The sequence below is a fragment of the Pongo abelii genome, chromosome 10, assembly GCF_028885655.2.
Source record: "Pongo abelii isolate AG06213 chromosome 10, NHGRI_mPonAbe1-v2.0_pri, whole genome shotgun sequence".
NCBI lineage: Eukaryota > Metazoa > Chordata > Mammalia > Primates > Hominidae > Pongo > Pongo abelii.
Window position 1 is genome coordinate 12,874,113 of NC_071995.2, and position 16,620 is coordinate 12,890,732.

The 16,620-nt window shown below is 38.8% G+C and overlaps 1 protein-coding gene and 1 non-coding gene across 8 annotated transcripts in view; one reads left to right on the forward strand and one right to left on the reverse strand.

The window, feature by feature from the left end:
• The window catches only part of LRP6 (LDL receptor related protein 6), a 152,059-nt gene that overhangs the window by 111,336 nt on the left and 24,103 nt on the right, over positions 1–16,620 (reverse strand). The window lies entirely within an intron of this gene.
• LOC112135890 (U6 spliceosomal RNA) lies at positions 410–516 on the forward strand. Its single transcript, XR_002917124.1, has one exon. It is a non-coding gene; the product is annotated as a U6 spliceosomal RNA (small nuclear RNA).

The window sequence follows — 16,620 nt, forward strand, 5'->3', positions numbered from 1 at the left end:
ATATATCATATCCAGCTTTCAACAAAAAATTACAAGGCATACTAAAAGACTAAAAAGCAGTTTGAAGAGACAGAGCAAGTACCATAACCAGATTCAAATATGGCAAGAATATTGCAATAAACAGACAAGAATTTAAAGCAACTATGATTAATATGCTAAGGATGCTAATGGGAAAAAACAGACAACATGGAAGAATAGACTGATAATGTAAGCAAGGGGAAAAATCAAAGAGAAATGCCGGAGACCAAAAACACTGTAACATAAATGAAGAATGCCTTTGATGGGTTCATTAGTATACTGTACATGGCTGAGGAATCTGAGCTTGAGAATATGTCAATAGAAACTTCCAAAGCTGAAAAGAAACTTTTTTTAAAATACTGAAAAAAAGGGAACAGAATATCTAAGAACTGCGTTCAATTCAGCAGCACATATACTAACACTGGAACAATTCACAGAAGATCAGCATGGCCCCTGCGCAAGGATGACATGCAAACTCGTGAAGCGTTCGTTATTTTTATAATATATTTTTTTAAAAACAATAAGAACTGTGGGACAACTATTATACAAAAGGTACAACATACACATAATGAGAATACAGAAAGAGAAAATATTTGAAGCAGTAATGACAGAATTCCACACAAACTAATGTCAGACAGCAAACCACAAATCCAGTCAGCTCAGAGAACAAGCGGGAAAAGACAAAACAAAACAAACCACCACCTACACCTTGGCATATCATATTCATACTGCAGAAAATGAAAAAAAAAAATCTTAAAGCAAGAAAAAACACCTTACTTGTAGAAGAGCAGGATTACATCCAACTTATCCTCATAAACCATACAAGCAAATAAGAGAATAGAGTGAAATATTTTAAAATTCAAGAGAAAGGAAAAACAAAGAAAAAACTACTAGCCTGGAATTCTCTACCCTGCAAAATTATCCTTAAAAAGTGAAGAACTAAATACTTTCTCAAGACCAACAAAAATTGAGGGATTTGTTACCAGTAGACCTGCCTTTTAAGAAATGTTAAAAGTAGTTCTTCAGAAGGAAGAAAAATAATATAGGTCAAAAATAGATCTACAAAAAGAAAGTAACAGCATTAGAGAAGGAATAAGTGAAGGTAAAAACTTTTTTTTCCTTATCCTTTCTTTTTTTTTTTTTTTTTTTTTTTTGAGACAGAGTTTTACTCTTGTTGCCCAGGCTGGAGTGCAATGGCGCAATCTCGCCTCACTGCAACCTCCACCTCCCAGGTTCAAGCGATTTTCCTGCCGCAGTGTCCCAAGTAGCTGGGATTACAGGCATGCACCATCATGCCAGGCTAATTTTTTTGTATTTTTGGTAGAGACAGGGTTTCACCATGTTGGCCAGGCTGGTCTCGAACTCCTGACCTCAGGTGATCCACCCGCCTTGGCCTCCCAAAGTGCTGGGATTACAGGCATGAGTCACCGCACCTGGCCTTTTCTTATTCCTAATTGAGCTAACAGGTAACAGTTTGTTCAAAATAGTAACAGCACAATGTAGTCAATGATTTTAGCTTATATGTAAGTGAAATGAATGATGGCAACAATACAGAGGATGGAAGGGAGAAATTAGGAGTATTTTGTTTCAGCCAATTTTGTTGTAAGTCCAAAACTGTTCTAAAAAATGGTCTTTTATTTAAAAAAAAAAAAGGCAAGAGGGGAGCCCTTTCTGCTTCAGTTTGCTGTTCTGCAAAGCTTGGCACTATTTTTAGTGGTCAGTGGTCAATAAGACTGGTACCAAATCCTCATTCGGCACATTTCCCCAAGAGTAGCTAAATTATGTATCCAAGGTAAGGATTAAGAAAGAGAGCCTGGCCAGGTGCGGTGGCTCACACCCGTAATCCCAGCCATTTGGGAGGCCAAGGTGGGGGGATCACCTGAGGTCGGGAGCTCAGGACCAGCCTGGCCAACATGGTGAAACCCCTATTTCTACTAAATCTACAAAAATTAGCTGATGCACGCCTGTAGTCCCAGCTACTGGGGAGGCTGGAGGCATGATAATCACTTGAACCCAGGAGGCGGAGGTTGCAGTGAGCCCAGATCACGCCAATGCACAACAGCCTAGGTGACAGAGCGAGGCTCCATCTCAAAAAAAAAAAAAAAAAGAGAACCTAACAGGAAGAGATAAATGCTATGCCTAAAAGGTAACAAGTACATGTCTTCAGTTTATGCAGTGACCCAGCAGCAGAATGAGTGTTTAGTCTCAGGATCTGCTTTATGAGACTGTGCCCTTCTCTAGGGCAGGGGTCCTCAAGCCCCAGGCTGTGGACCAGTAGCAGTCAGTGGCCTGCTAGGAACTGGCCGCACAGCAGGAGGTGAGCAGCAAGCAAGCGAGCATTACTGCCTGAGCTCTGCCTCCTGTCAGATCAGTGGCAGCATTAGTCTCAGGAGTGCGAACCTTATTGTGAACAGCGCATGCAACGGATCTAGGTTGCACAGCTCCATTTGTGAATCTAATGCCTGATCTGAGGTGGCACAGTTTCATCCAGAAACCATCCCACCCACCCCGCTACTGCCCAGTTCCTGTGGAAAAACTGTCTTCCATGTAACCAGTCCCTGGTGCCAAAAAGTTTAGGGACCACTGCTCTAGGGAAAGCAGAAAAATGGCAACAGGCCCCAGCGAGCCAGGAAAGAGGCATTCATTGCATTCAAGGATGCAGCACTGAAGCTGACCCAAGAGGAGTGGTAGCTACTGAGGCCTGCTCAGAGGACATGGTACAGGGATGTGATGCAGGAAAAGTCCTGAGGGAAAAAAACTTTCTCAAGATCTGCTAGGATATGACACAAACATTTTCTATGAGGAAAATGAAGAATATCGGTCCGGCACAATGGTTCACGCCTGTAATCCCAGCACTTTGGGAGGCCGAGGCAGGCGGATCACCTGAGGTCGGGAGTTCGAGACCAGCCTGATCAACATGGAGAATCCCCGTCTCTACTAAAAACACAAAATTAGCCTGGCGTGGTGGCACATGCCTGTAATCCCAGCTACTTGGGAGGCTGAGGCAGGAGAATCGCTTGAACCCGCAAGGCGGAGGTTGCTGTGAGCCGAGATCATGCCACTGCATTCCAGCCTGGGCAACAGAAGTGAAACTCCATTTCAAAAAAACAAAAAAAAAAAAGAAGAGTATCTCACACCAGACTTGAAGATCTCTCCCTTAATTCAGCCATTTAAAAATTAAACTGTGACGTAAACTCCTTGACTACTTCATTTTATTTTAGACTCTTTCAAAAAATAAATAATAATTGGTGTGCAAATATTAAGGAGCAGGTTTGGTTGTTTTGTTCTTGTATTTAATCTACCTTAGAATCTACCTTAGAATCTACCTTAGAAACCTGTAGATACATAAAAGCACTTAACAATGAAGTTGCTTAATTCAACCAGTTGTGTAATATATTCTGCAAGGGCTTTTATCAGCAACATATTTTAAAGCCAATTTTAGTATGCTTTGGGAAACAGAAAGTGTGTGATAAATACCTCCCTTGGCTTCTCAAAAGCTAGGCTATAGGCTTATATAGAAGAAATCTCACTTCAGCAGTAATCTTTACTAACTCTGGTTATGTAATCTATTTGGCCTCTAATTTATTTTGGCCTCAATTAGCTTTATTTTGGCTTTGAATTAAGAGAGAATGAACATATGTACTTGATAATGATTAAATAAATATATGTGGTCACAGCTCCACTTTGCAATAGTATACACATCTGCTATTCATCCAAAAATCATGAAAACCAGGACCAGGCTGTTATATGCTGTTCATTAGCGTCCATGCAAATGTAATTTTATTGCTGTGTCTGGTCTGATATTCATTTGTAATGCTTTCTGGAAAATAATTTTTAAATGGAGTGAAAGGTAGAAGATGAGCTTCATTTTAACTGGGAGGGAAGTAAAGCAAGTAAACGTATATTAAGTTTTCAAGATGTCACAATTTCTTATTCCAGGAAAATAAAAATATCTCAAACTGATAATAAGACTAGACACACAAGCCATTTTATACAAATTTACTTTATACATTTTTATTACAATCCAAAGCATTTAATTTATTTGATTAGGTAAGGATAAAACAACAAATCTTCCAAAATATTCACAAGCCCTAATTTGGTATGTATACTCAATCCGAATTCAGTTTCCCATAATGAAAATGTTCAGAAATGTTCAGTTTCAATAAATCTAGACTAAAGGGATAAAATTTCACCCTTTACAAGATGTAATTACATACACAGGTGACTAATTAAGACATTGAGACTTGAGCTATAAAAACTAAGTGACCCAGATCTATACTAGATCATAAATCATGTCATGATCTTTGAAATTACTTATATAATCTTACCCATAATTAAAATAAGTCATTAATATACATATTAGTGAGTATGAATAACCCTCAACTATCAAGCACATGGTACATGAAAGAATAGACAATATTTTAAAACATGTTAAGTCCGAGTTTCTATTCTGGTAATTTGGTAAAAAGACAACCAGAAAATACTTCTTTTACAAAACATCTAGAACTACTGGTGAATCTTTTTATTTGATTTGTACATATACACAAAATAAAATATACAAACACCCCTTTAAATGTAGAATTTAACAAGAAAGTAGGGGAAATCTCCTGAGACCAAAAATGAACAGGAAAGTAAAAAGCAGTACAAGGCCAGGCACAGTGGCTCACGCCTGTAATCCCAGGACTTTGAGAAGCCAAGGCGGGCAGATCACAAGGTCAGGAGTTCGAGACTAGCCTGGCCAATATGGTAAAACCCCATCTCTACTAAAAATACAAAAATTAGCCGGGTGTGGTGGCAGGCACCTGTAGTCCCAGCTACTTGGGAGGCTGAGGCAGGAGAATGGCTTGAACCTGGCTGGCGGAGGTTGCAGTGAGCCGAGATCATGCCACTGCACTCTAGCCTGGACGACAGAGCAAGACTCCATCTCAAAAAAAAAAAAAAAAAGCAGTACGTTTGACCTGATGCTATGACGACCCTGGATTTTCTGATTTCAGAAACTGAGAAACTTCTGTTCCAATGACAAGCCAGAGAAGATCTTGGCACACAAGAGACAGTGTTAGAAATAAGATTCCTGCACAAAGCACGGACTCTCAAAGAAAAATGAAGTAGAAAGATCTGCCCACTGGCAGAGGGAGACAAGTAAGCCCTTTTTGTCTTGCCTTAGGCTCTGAAAAGGTAGGAAAGATCACCAAAGACTTCATAATCATAAGACTGCCCCTACATAGGTTTAGAGTTTGATTTATTCTATCCACATAGTACAGAAACTCCCAACTTCAAAAATTAAATATAAAAAATGACTTCTGCTTGAATAAGGCAATGATAACATTTGATAACTCATTTACCAAAACTCAAACTAAGCCGGGCACAGTGGCTCATGCCTGTAGTCCCAGAAGTTTTTAGATCAGCCCAGGAAATGGTTTTTTTTTGTTTAAACAACGACAAAAAAAACTCATGCTGAGCAGCACAGTGGCTCATGCCTGTAAGCCCAACACTTTGGGAGGCTGAGGTGGGCAGATCACTTGAGCCCAGGAATTCAAGTCCAACCTGAGCAACATGGTGAAACCCCATCTCTACAAAAGATACAAAAACTAGCCGGATGTGGTGGCACACACCTACAGTCCTAGCTACTCGGGAGGCTGAGATGGGAGGATTGCTTGAGCCTGGGAGGCAAAGGTTGCAGTGAGCTGAGACTGCGCCACTGATGGAGTAAGACCCTGCCTCAAAAAAAAAAAAAAAAAAAAAAACTCAAACTTCACTCTTGAGATCTGTGCAATTTACTGTATATAAATTATACTTTAAAAAGTTAAGTGGTCGGCTGGGCACGGTGGCTCACGACTGTAATCCCAGCACTTTAGGAGACCAAGGCGGGCAGATCACGAGGTCAGGAGATCAAGACCATCCTGGCTAACATGGTGAAACCCTGTCTCTACTAAAAAATACAAAAAATTAGCCAGGCGTGGTGGCGAGTGCCTGTAGTCCCAGCTTCTTGGGAGGCTGAGGCAGAAGAATGTCAAGAACCCAGGAGGCAGAGCTTGCAGTGAGCTGAGATCGTGCCACTGCACTCCAGCCTGGGCAACAGAGTGAGACTCTGTCTCAAAAAAAAAAAAAAGTTAAGTGGTCACTGGAAACACCTCCAGTGAACTTGGCAAAAGCAACCCAAAATCTCTCTGGAGGAATATGCCCCCAAGTCACTCAGAATTCTCAAGGACAGCCTCTCTGAAGATCTGCTCACAGCCCAAAACTATATAAAACACTCGAGGAAACATTTAACTTTAAGCAAGAATCCAGCAGGTGTAAAAAAAAAAAAAAACAGAAATGGATTTTTAAGAACTTCAGAAAACTGAACAACTTGATAGAGATTATAAATATTTAAATGATTAAAACACATAAAAGATGGAATAAAATATATGACACAAGAAAAGACATCAAACAATATCTCTAATAAGAAAATACAAGAAGCAACCCTCAGTGCATGCTAAAATAATCAATAGATGAGTGATTAATAAGGAACTAGGTATTTGGCAAAGTACAAAAGGATCATCCCACAAATAACGACACAAGAGGAAAGGGCTCAACTTACGAATAAAGATAGTAACTTTCAGGCACTAGAGTCAAAAACCAAATATTATAACAAAAGATGCACCTAACATCCCAACTGCTCAGAAAATTTGACCATCTGAACCTACTGAATAATCTTAGCATCACTACAATATAGGACAACTTCTGATGTGACAAATACAAAGTACTCAGTACTACCTATGAGGCATTCATGCCAAAATGTTAAATCTGTCTCTAATCAAGGCTTCAAATCTAATTTTTCTTTCCAAGTAACACAGGGGGATAAAAATAAATCAAATACCACAATAATTTGTTAGAAAAAAAAAACTGCCTGGGCGCAGTGGCTCATGCTTGTAATTCCAGCACTTTGGGAGGCCAAGGTGGGGGGATCACAAGGTCAGGAGATCAAGACCATCCTGGCTAACACGGTGAAACCCTGCCTCTACTAAAAATACAAAAAAATTAGCCAGGCGTGGTGGCGGGCGCCTGTAGTCTCAGCTACTCGAGAGGCTGAGACAGGAGAATGGCGTGAACCCAGGAGGCAGAGGTTGCAGTGAGCGGAGATCATGCCACTGCACTCCAGATTGGGCAACAGAGTCAGACTCCATCTCAAAAAAATAAATGAATGAATGAATGAAAATAAAAAATCTGGGACATTCTATAGGACAGCTGACCCAGTCTTTTCAATTAAGTCAACAAGGTGAGAGATAAAAAGGGAAAGGGGGAGGACCAACTGAACTGCTCTAGAAAAACCACATGCAACTTGTAAACCAAATGTTTGGACTCTGATTTCAAACAACCAACTATAAAGCAACATTTTTGAGACACAGATATCTGAGTATGAACAGACTAATTTATAACATTAAAGAATTGTTCATTGCAAGGTGTGTGAAAGACAGTGGCATTATGATTCTAGGAAAAAATATTTTTTAGAGATGGAAAAAAAAGTATTTAGAAGTGAGATGTCGATGTGTGAATCTGCTTTAAAATATCTCAGCTAATTAAAAAAAAAAACAGCCTAAAAGCCTACATATAGAGAGTAGTTGAATAAACTATGGTACACTCACACAATGGTATACTATGCACCAGCAAAAAAGAATGAGGAAGATCTCTATGAAATGATAATGGAATGACATTCAAAATGTTAAGTTTTGGCCGAGCACGGTGGCTCATGCCTGTAATTCCAGCATTTTGGGAGGCCGAGGCAGGCGGATCACAAGGTCAGTAGTTTGAGACCAGCCTGACCAACATAGAGAAACTCCGTCTCTACTAAAAATACAAAATTAGCCAGACGTGGTGGTGAATGCATGTAGTCCCAGCTACTCGGGAGGCTGAGGTTGCAGTGAGCCAAGATCGCACCACTACACTTTAGCGTGGGCAACAAGAGCAAAACTCCATCTCAAAAAAAAAAAAAAAAAAATTTAGCAAGGCATGATGGCACATGCCTGTAGTCCCAGCTACTTGAGAGGCTGAGGCCAAAGAATCACTTGAATCCAGGAGGTGGAGGTTGCAGTGAGCCCAGATCGTGCCACTACACTCCAGTCTGGGCAACAGAGCGAGACTCTGTCTCAAAAAAAAAAAGTTGTTAAGTTTAAAAAGAACATGCAAAAGAGCATCTACTGTATGTTACTCTTTCATGTAAGAAAAGAGGATTATAAGAATATACACATTCACGGCTGGGCATGGTGGCTCATGCCTGTAATTCCAGCACTTTGGGAGGCTGAGGTGGGCGAATCACGAGGTCAGGAGTTCGAGACCAGCCTGACCAACATGGTGAAACCTCGCCTCTACTAAAAATACAAAAATCAGCCGGGTGTGGTGGCACGCATCTGTTATCCAGCTACTCAGGAGGCTGAGGCAGGAGAATCGCTTGAACCCAGGATGCAGAGGTTGCAATGAGCCAAGATGGTGCCACTGCACTCTGGGCGACAGAGAGAGACTACGTCTCAAAAAAAAAAGAATATACACATTCATATTCTGAGAATGGAGGTACAATAAAAGAAAAAAAAGAATATACACACGTATCAACTCATTTGTACATAAACAAATTCACAAGAAAAAAGCAGAAATTATTAAGACTAAGATACCTATAGAGAGGGGTGGGGAAAGACTGGAGAAAAGGGGGTAGGAGATGGGACTAAGATAGAAGGGATGGGGAAGAAGAACATTTTTCTGAGTATAAATTTTTGTATTATTTTTTACTCTTAGGAACATGTCAATTGTTTCACATAACACCAAAGTAAATTCGTTTTTCACAATGGTGGTATAGGCTAATGACTTTAAAACTCCCTTAATGTGCACACTAAGATGGGCAAATAAGAAAATCTATCATGAATAATGAGAGCCAGGTTTCTCACTATCACAGAATAGAAGTAAATATCCCAAGTAAGAAAAGGGAGAAGACTACAATGATAATTTTGTGGTAGTATATTGGAATTCGCAATAACATGAATTTGTTTTTACATAGAGCAAAGACACAGAACTAGGGGTATGTCTGTCTACATACATCATATATTTCCTAACTCTGTCCACTGAGAGGTACTAAATACAATAAAAGAAAATACAGCTGGGAGAAGTGGCTCATGCCTGTAATCTCACGCACTTTGGGAGGCCAAGGCAGGCGGATCACCTGAGGTTGGGAGTTCAAGACCAGCCTGACCAACATGCAGAAACCCCATCTCTACTAAAAAAACAAAATTAGCCAGGCATGGTGGCACATGCCTGTAATCCCAGCTACTTGGGAGGCTGAGGCAGGAGAATCACTTGAACCCAGGAGGTGGAGGTTGCAGGGAGCCGAGATCGCGAAATTGCACTCCAGCCTGGGCAACAAGGACAAAAGTCCGGCTCAAAAAAAAAAAAAAGAAAAAAGAAAATCCAGTAGCAAAGACCATACCTAGTCTCCACATCTTCATTTCTAAATACCATTCTCTAATAAAAGGAGCCAGAACTCCTTGGAGAAATAGTTGATTCAAGGAGTGGAACAGAAAAAGGACACAATGAGTCAGGAATGTCTGAAGTCACCAGGAAGTAAATAAGTACTTAAAAAACAATGAGGGCGGCTGGACGCCATGGCTCACGCCTGTAATCCCAGCACTTTGGGAGGCCGAGGCGGGCAGATCACGAGGTCAGGAGATCGAGACCATCCTGGCTAACACAGTGTGAAACCCCGTCTCTACTAAAAAATGCAAAAAATTAGCCAGGCATGGTGGCGGGTGCCTTTAGTCCCAGCCACTCGGGAGGCTGAGGCAGAAGAATGGTGTGAACTCAGGAGGCGGAGCTTGCAGTGAGCCGAGATGGCACCACTGCACTCCAGCCTGGGCGACAGAGTGAGACTCCGTCTCGAAATAAATAAATAAATAAATAAATAAATAAATAACAAATGAGGGCATGTACAAATGACTCAGGAACCAACTTGAAAGAGCTCCCAGTGGTCAAATCTGCAACAATTTGAGCAAGAAAATCATGACAGTTTTGGATTATAACCTACAGGATAAAATAAACGCCCATGAATCCATACTAATTCTATCAGAAAAACACTTTTCCTTCTCTCACAGGGTCAACATAACAGAACACTTCTGACACCAGATTGCTGGGCGGGGTGACGGGGGGGTTCCCCACACCAAGCAATTCTACAACACCAGGTGGGTGTCCTACAAGCCAGTTCAATTCTGACACTATCTATGTGAAGACAGCATCAGATTCCAGTAACGGGCTCGGTCCTAAAAGACTGCCCCCAGCACTGCAGGCACCCGCGCTTCTGACTGGCCAGCTATAAACTGGAGGTTCCCACAATCCCCTCCTCAGGTTCAATCATTTGCTAAAGTTGCTCACAGAACTCCGGAAAACACTTTATTTATATTTATCAGTTTATTATAAAGGATATTACAAAGGATACAGATGAACAACCACATGGAAAAGATACATAGGGAGAGATCCAGAAGGGTCACGAGCACGGGAGATTCCATCCTAATGAAACATGAAAATGGATGTATTCGCCAACCCAGAAGCTCTCCAAACCCCCGTAACTCAGGGATTTTTTTTTTTTACAGAGGCTTCTTATATAGGTATGACTGATTATTAGCTCTATCTCCAGTCCCTCTCCCCTTCCCAAGGATGTGAAGTGGAGCCGAAAGTTCCAAGCTTCTAATCATGGCTTGGTCTTTCTGGTGACCAGCCCCCATCCAGAAGCTTACCAAGAATTGCCTCATTAGAACAAAAGATGTTCCTATCACCCAGGAAATTCCAAGGGATTAGGAGTTCCATGTGAGGCACTGGAGTCAAAAACCAAATATTAGAACAAAAGATGCACCTAGCACCCCTACTGCTCAGGAAATTACAAGGGTTTTAGAAGCTCTGTGCCAAGAACCAGGGGACAGAGACCAAATATATTTTCACAATATCACACTAATATAAATAACTGAATAAATAAATGAGAGAGACAGGACAGCTCTACGTTAAGGTAGAAGGCTAATAATGTACACAGAAGGAATAATGAAACTAGAAAAATCGCTATTTGGCAAACAGCAAACACCACAGCAATAATTAATACAGGCAAAAACCATCAAGGAATGCTAAAATTTGTGGATAGAAGTATGATGAGAAACAGGATAATTGCACGGCCTCAAATATATATTGCAAGGAAAAAAATAGTAACTACAGTGAAAAAAAAACTAGCAGACAAAACCATAACCAAGTGATCAACTGTAACATCACCCAGTATCCACATAATGTGCCTGCTGACAGGATGCCCTGAGAAGGGCATAATACCACTTCTGTGGTATTCTTGCCAAAAATGTACAACTTTAATCAAATCATGAGAAACAGCAAATGGAGCCAAACTGAGGAACGTTCTACAAATGACTGGCCAATAATCTTCAAAAATGTCCAGGTTATGAACAACAAAGAAAGACTACCAAAACATCTCAGATTAGAAAAGGCCGAGGAGATAACTAAATGCAAAATGGTATCCTGGACCAGAGAAAGGACTAATGGGGAAAATGGTGAAATTCAAATATGGTCTACAGATTAGTTAACAGTATTCTATCAACATTAATTCCTGGCTAGATAACTGTTCTATGGTTATACAAAATGTCAATATTTAGGGAAGCTGGGTGAAAGTTATACCAGAACTATGTACAATTTTTGCAACTTTTTTCCAAGTCTAAAATTACTGATATACTGTTTTCTCTACTTTTATGTAGCTGAAACTTCTTCATAAGGGGGCACAAGGAACTTCTAAAAAAATTAAAATATAGTCACTGATATTAAACCTCAATTAACATGTTAAACTGCGAAAGTTAGGCACAGCTGAAGAAAGAATTTTGTTATCTAGATGGCAGGTACAAAAAAAAAAAAAAAACAGAAAGTGGCTCAGAGAAATAATGAGAGAGAAGATAAAAGAGCAAAATTAAGAGGAAAGGAACAGGGAATTAGAAAGGAACACATATCAAACAAGAGTTCCAAAGGAGACTAAGGAGAATGGAGGAAAATTAAGAAAAAAAATGGATAAGAATTCTCTAGAATTAACAAACAAAAATGCTTAGATTCTAGAAATACGAATCCTAACCAGGATAAATAAAAATATATCCACATCTAGACAAAGGGTAGACAAAGCTGCAAAATACCAAAAATCAAGAGAAGCTTTTAAAAACCACAAAAATATTAAAAAGATAAATGATAAATTACAAAGCAACACAGACTTAATCGTACCAACAATTAAAGCCATACACTCTCAAAGGTCTGAGTGAAAACAACTAATCACACAGAATTCCATACTCAACTAATTATCATTTCAAGAATGAGGGTAAAATAAATATATTTTTAGACAAAGACCAAGAGTTACTATTAACAGACGCTTATTGAAAGAAACACTGAAGGGCATACTTCAAACAAAAGGAAGCCGAATCCAAATGGATTAACTGGGATGCAAAAAGCAATGGTAAAATAAGAAATTGCTACACTGAGTAAACCTAAAAACATAAAACTTATTATAAAAGGTCCTTTAAACAAAGCTACCATGTTCAATTTTTTAAAGTAATTCAACTTGCAAAAAAAACCCACAAAAAACAAAAAACAAAAAAACCATGGCTTCAGTAAGATACCTTTCACAAAGAAAAAAAACACCAAACATGGAATTCAAAAATTTCCAGTAAGAATATAGCTCCCTCTCATTTATCTTGGTCAAAGGCCTTGGTTTCTTCACCCAAAGAAGGGAAGGAAGGCATTTAGCTAGAGGATCCTTAGGATTCCCTTCCAGTTCTAAGATTCAAGGGATAGAAAACAGACCTTCCCAATTTAACAGAACATCTTTCAAAACTATAAGTTGTTTACACCAAGATCCTTCATACATAGGGCCAGTGCTTTAAAGCAAGATCCAGTCTGAAGCTTTAGATTTTAAATAATTGGCTATCTGCTTCTATGCAAAAGCCAACTGGAAAGGGATATGATCTCAGAAAAAGAACAAAGAAAATAATGCACTTTTAAACTGTTCCATTTTTAAAGAGCTAATGGAGGAAGGAAAGGCACGGTCCAAGCGGTAGGACAACGGAAATAGTATAAAACTCAGTAAGCTTAAGTGAAAATTTCTAAAAAAAAATATAGTATCAATATAAACTGTTACAAAAATAAAAACAATCATATTTTATTCCTAGTTCACAAATTAGCTGACAAACCCCTCCTTCCAAAATCTTAAAGATTCATTGTAATTTCTGAAGAGTCATCAACTCTGGAATACATCGAAGGCAGACAAAATCCCCAAATGCAGGCAGCCTATACTCATAAAGGTACCCTATTCTTTTTTTTTTTTTTCATCTCCAGCCACACAGAGGAAGGTATCCTGTTCTTTATAATCACCAAGTTTCAATCTTCTACTAAGGATGAATGAAAAGCTCAATGCTACATGCAAAGAAAGCTTTTATTAAAAAGCAAAGCTATTAAAATACTGTGTTATGTAAAGGCATTCAGTTATACTACAACTACTCCCGTTCAAAATTCCTTCAATAAATGCTAGGAGATATGGAGCATAAAAAAGTAGACAATACAACTGAAACTTACTAATTTGAGATATGGTGATGGATATCACTTGATATGAAGAAACTAAAACTGGATGAGAGTTAAGATATTTTTAAGAAAAAAGCCCTACATTAATATTTGAGAACACATGTACACACACACACACACACACAGAGACACACACCACGAGTTTGTTGTTTCTTAATTTCCAAGGCCTTGATTCATATGCCATTCAAGTTAAACCTATAATCCAGATTTCCCGAAAAGATTAGTGGTTCTTCTAACACATCACTCTTAATTTTTTGATAATGATCTCAAAAAACCTCATCTCCAAACATATGTGAATCTATATAATCTGCCTAAAAGTAACTGGCTACATTTTCCACTTTCCATACAAAAAGAATCTTTTTACAGCCGGGCACAGTGGCTCATGCCTGTAATGCCAGCACTTTGGGAGGCCAAGGCGGGCAGAACACGAGGTCAGGAGATTGAGACCATCCTGGCTAACATGGCAAAACCCGTCTCTACTAAAAATACAAAAAATCAGCCAGGCAAAGTGGCAGGTGCCTGTAGTCCCAGCTACTCGGGAGGCTGAGGCAGGAAAATGTTGTGAACTCAGGAGGCGGAGCTTGCAGTGAGTCAAGACTGCGCCACTGCACTCCAGCCTGGGCGACAGAGCGAGACTCCATCTCAAAAATAAATAAATAAATAATAAATAGAAATACATACTTTTAAAATATAAATATAATTCAAAGCTGTTTAGTATAAATTCACTTCAAATTGAATCATTAAAGTTTAACTTTATTTAAAAAATCTAAAATGATTTGGAATATGAAAGGATCCTAAACAAACAAACAAAACACCCTTAAACTTGACACAGGTCCTCAACATCACCAAGATTAGTACGGTTGCTTAGCATGGTAACTGTGGAATCAGATTGAGGGGCTCCAGCATTAGGAGCAGCCACATAGGAATCACCTCTACTCACTATAACATAAGACTACTGTTTACTGTAACTCTGGTTGTTCATTTCTCTAACAATTTCATACACACATCTTCCCGTTTCTTAGTCTGAAACTGTACACTGCTAGTCATTATTATAAGGAAAAAAAAAAAAAACCTCAGACTAATATAATAGAGGTCAAATTTAGAGAGAGGAATAAAAATCTTCCTTCAGTCTAGCCTAAATGGACTGATTACACAAAGAACTCCATACATCCGAAAGCACACAGATGTCTGCACTAGTTCCCAGGGCTCAAACAATACCAGTCATTCAATAGCCTTCCTTTTACGTAAGTTGCTATGAGAGAGCTCAGTCAGCTCTTGTGAACCTCATAATCCAGGATCCTGGAACTCTGAAAAGTCTACATTTTTCCTCAGCACTGTTTTCATGTACTTTGTCTGGAACTCAAACTTCATATTTCCCCCAAAAAATAAATCTGGAAATCATCTCTTCTGTTTGACAAATGATGTACTCTACCTATAATTACTTTTCAACTAAAACCACAATCCACGATACAAATCTAAGATCATTAACACTGAAAGATTATCTGATGAATATATTTTTCAGTGTAGGAGTTTAAAATATAATTTTAAATATGCTCCATCATATGTACATATATCAAATTATATATACCATTTGACCAGATTCTATTTGTTTCCAGTTGAGTCATTTTTAAAATAACCATGACACAAAATGACTTCTCAAAATTAAAAGAAATTTTGAGAGGACTGTTAAAGCTGGGGAGAGGGGTTGAATTTACCCACTCTCTCTCCCCTACTGTGCCTCCCACATTAACCACACACATCAAAAATAATATAAAATATTTCACTGGGTGTTTGACCAAGACTTTAGTCCACAGAAAGAGTTATTCTTCACTGAACCACCTTCAGAAGCTAAATAACACTACCTTCTACCTCCAAAGTACATTACTACTGATTCTTCCAATAATCTTTTTTATCAGCTAAGTCTTTGGTAAATTCTCACATTCAATAATGAGAAGTAACAAGGATAAATTAAAGCCACAGAAACTCTAAAGTATTTTTTAATCAAATGACAAAATTACTTCAGAAGATACTTATCAGACCTGCTACCCAGAAGTAAAGCTCATTAGTTTTGGGGAACAAAATGAAAATGATTAATTTACTCACTGAACTGTTAGATCCTGAAGAGTCAAGAGGAACTATATACATTCAGTTCCCTTTAATAATGTACTATCAGGTAATCATTAATCTCTTATAGAAATGATCAAGATCCCATTCCAAAATTTGGGAATGAAGCTCATAACAGCTCTTGTGCCCCTTCTAATTATTTTAACACTCTTCCTCTCTTCACATACATGTTACATAATGCAAATAAACATGCTTTGAAGAAGAAAAAGTTGTCTCTCCCAGGTTTTCTGTCCTTAAATAAAACAGTAAAGATAAACCAAACCCCCTCTCTCCAACCAGAGTACAAAATGCAGAACTCTGAACATAATAACCATTTAATAGATATTTCATTAAATTTTAATCATCACCCTTACAGTGGTAAAATTGAACTTGTCAAGAAGAAAAAGAAGGGAAAAAAGAACTTTCTTTTCACCACAGTATTCTTCCCTAATGACGACTAAAAGCACCAAAATCCTATGTGTTCTACAAAGCAGTAACCTCAGAAACATTTCAACACCCTCTGAACCTTACAAACTCTGTTAGCAAAACACAAACTCCGTTTCTCAAAAAATCTATAAAGTTCTCAACAACCAAATTCTTTGATAACTACAGTTACATCTGAGACCTCCTCCTCAAGACATCCAATCCTTTTTCCTACGATCAGAGCCGCTACAATATTTCCTGGTGCTTTAAGAGCACCATCTTGCTTCAACAAACACGTTTTAATTTCACTCTAAAAAATACATATTTGTATTTCCAGACATCTCCCTCTAAAATTTCCCTGTACTACTGCCCACGTTATCCTTTACAGTCAAATCAGTCTTCTCATTTTTCTACAACATGGCATCCCGTTCAACCTCTGTAACCAAATCAGGCCTGATA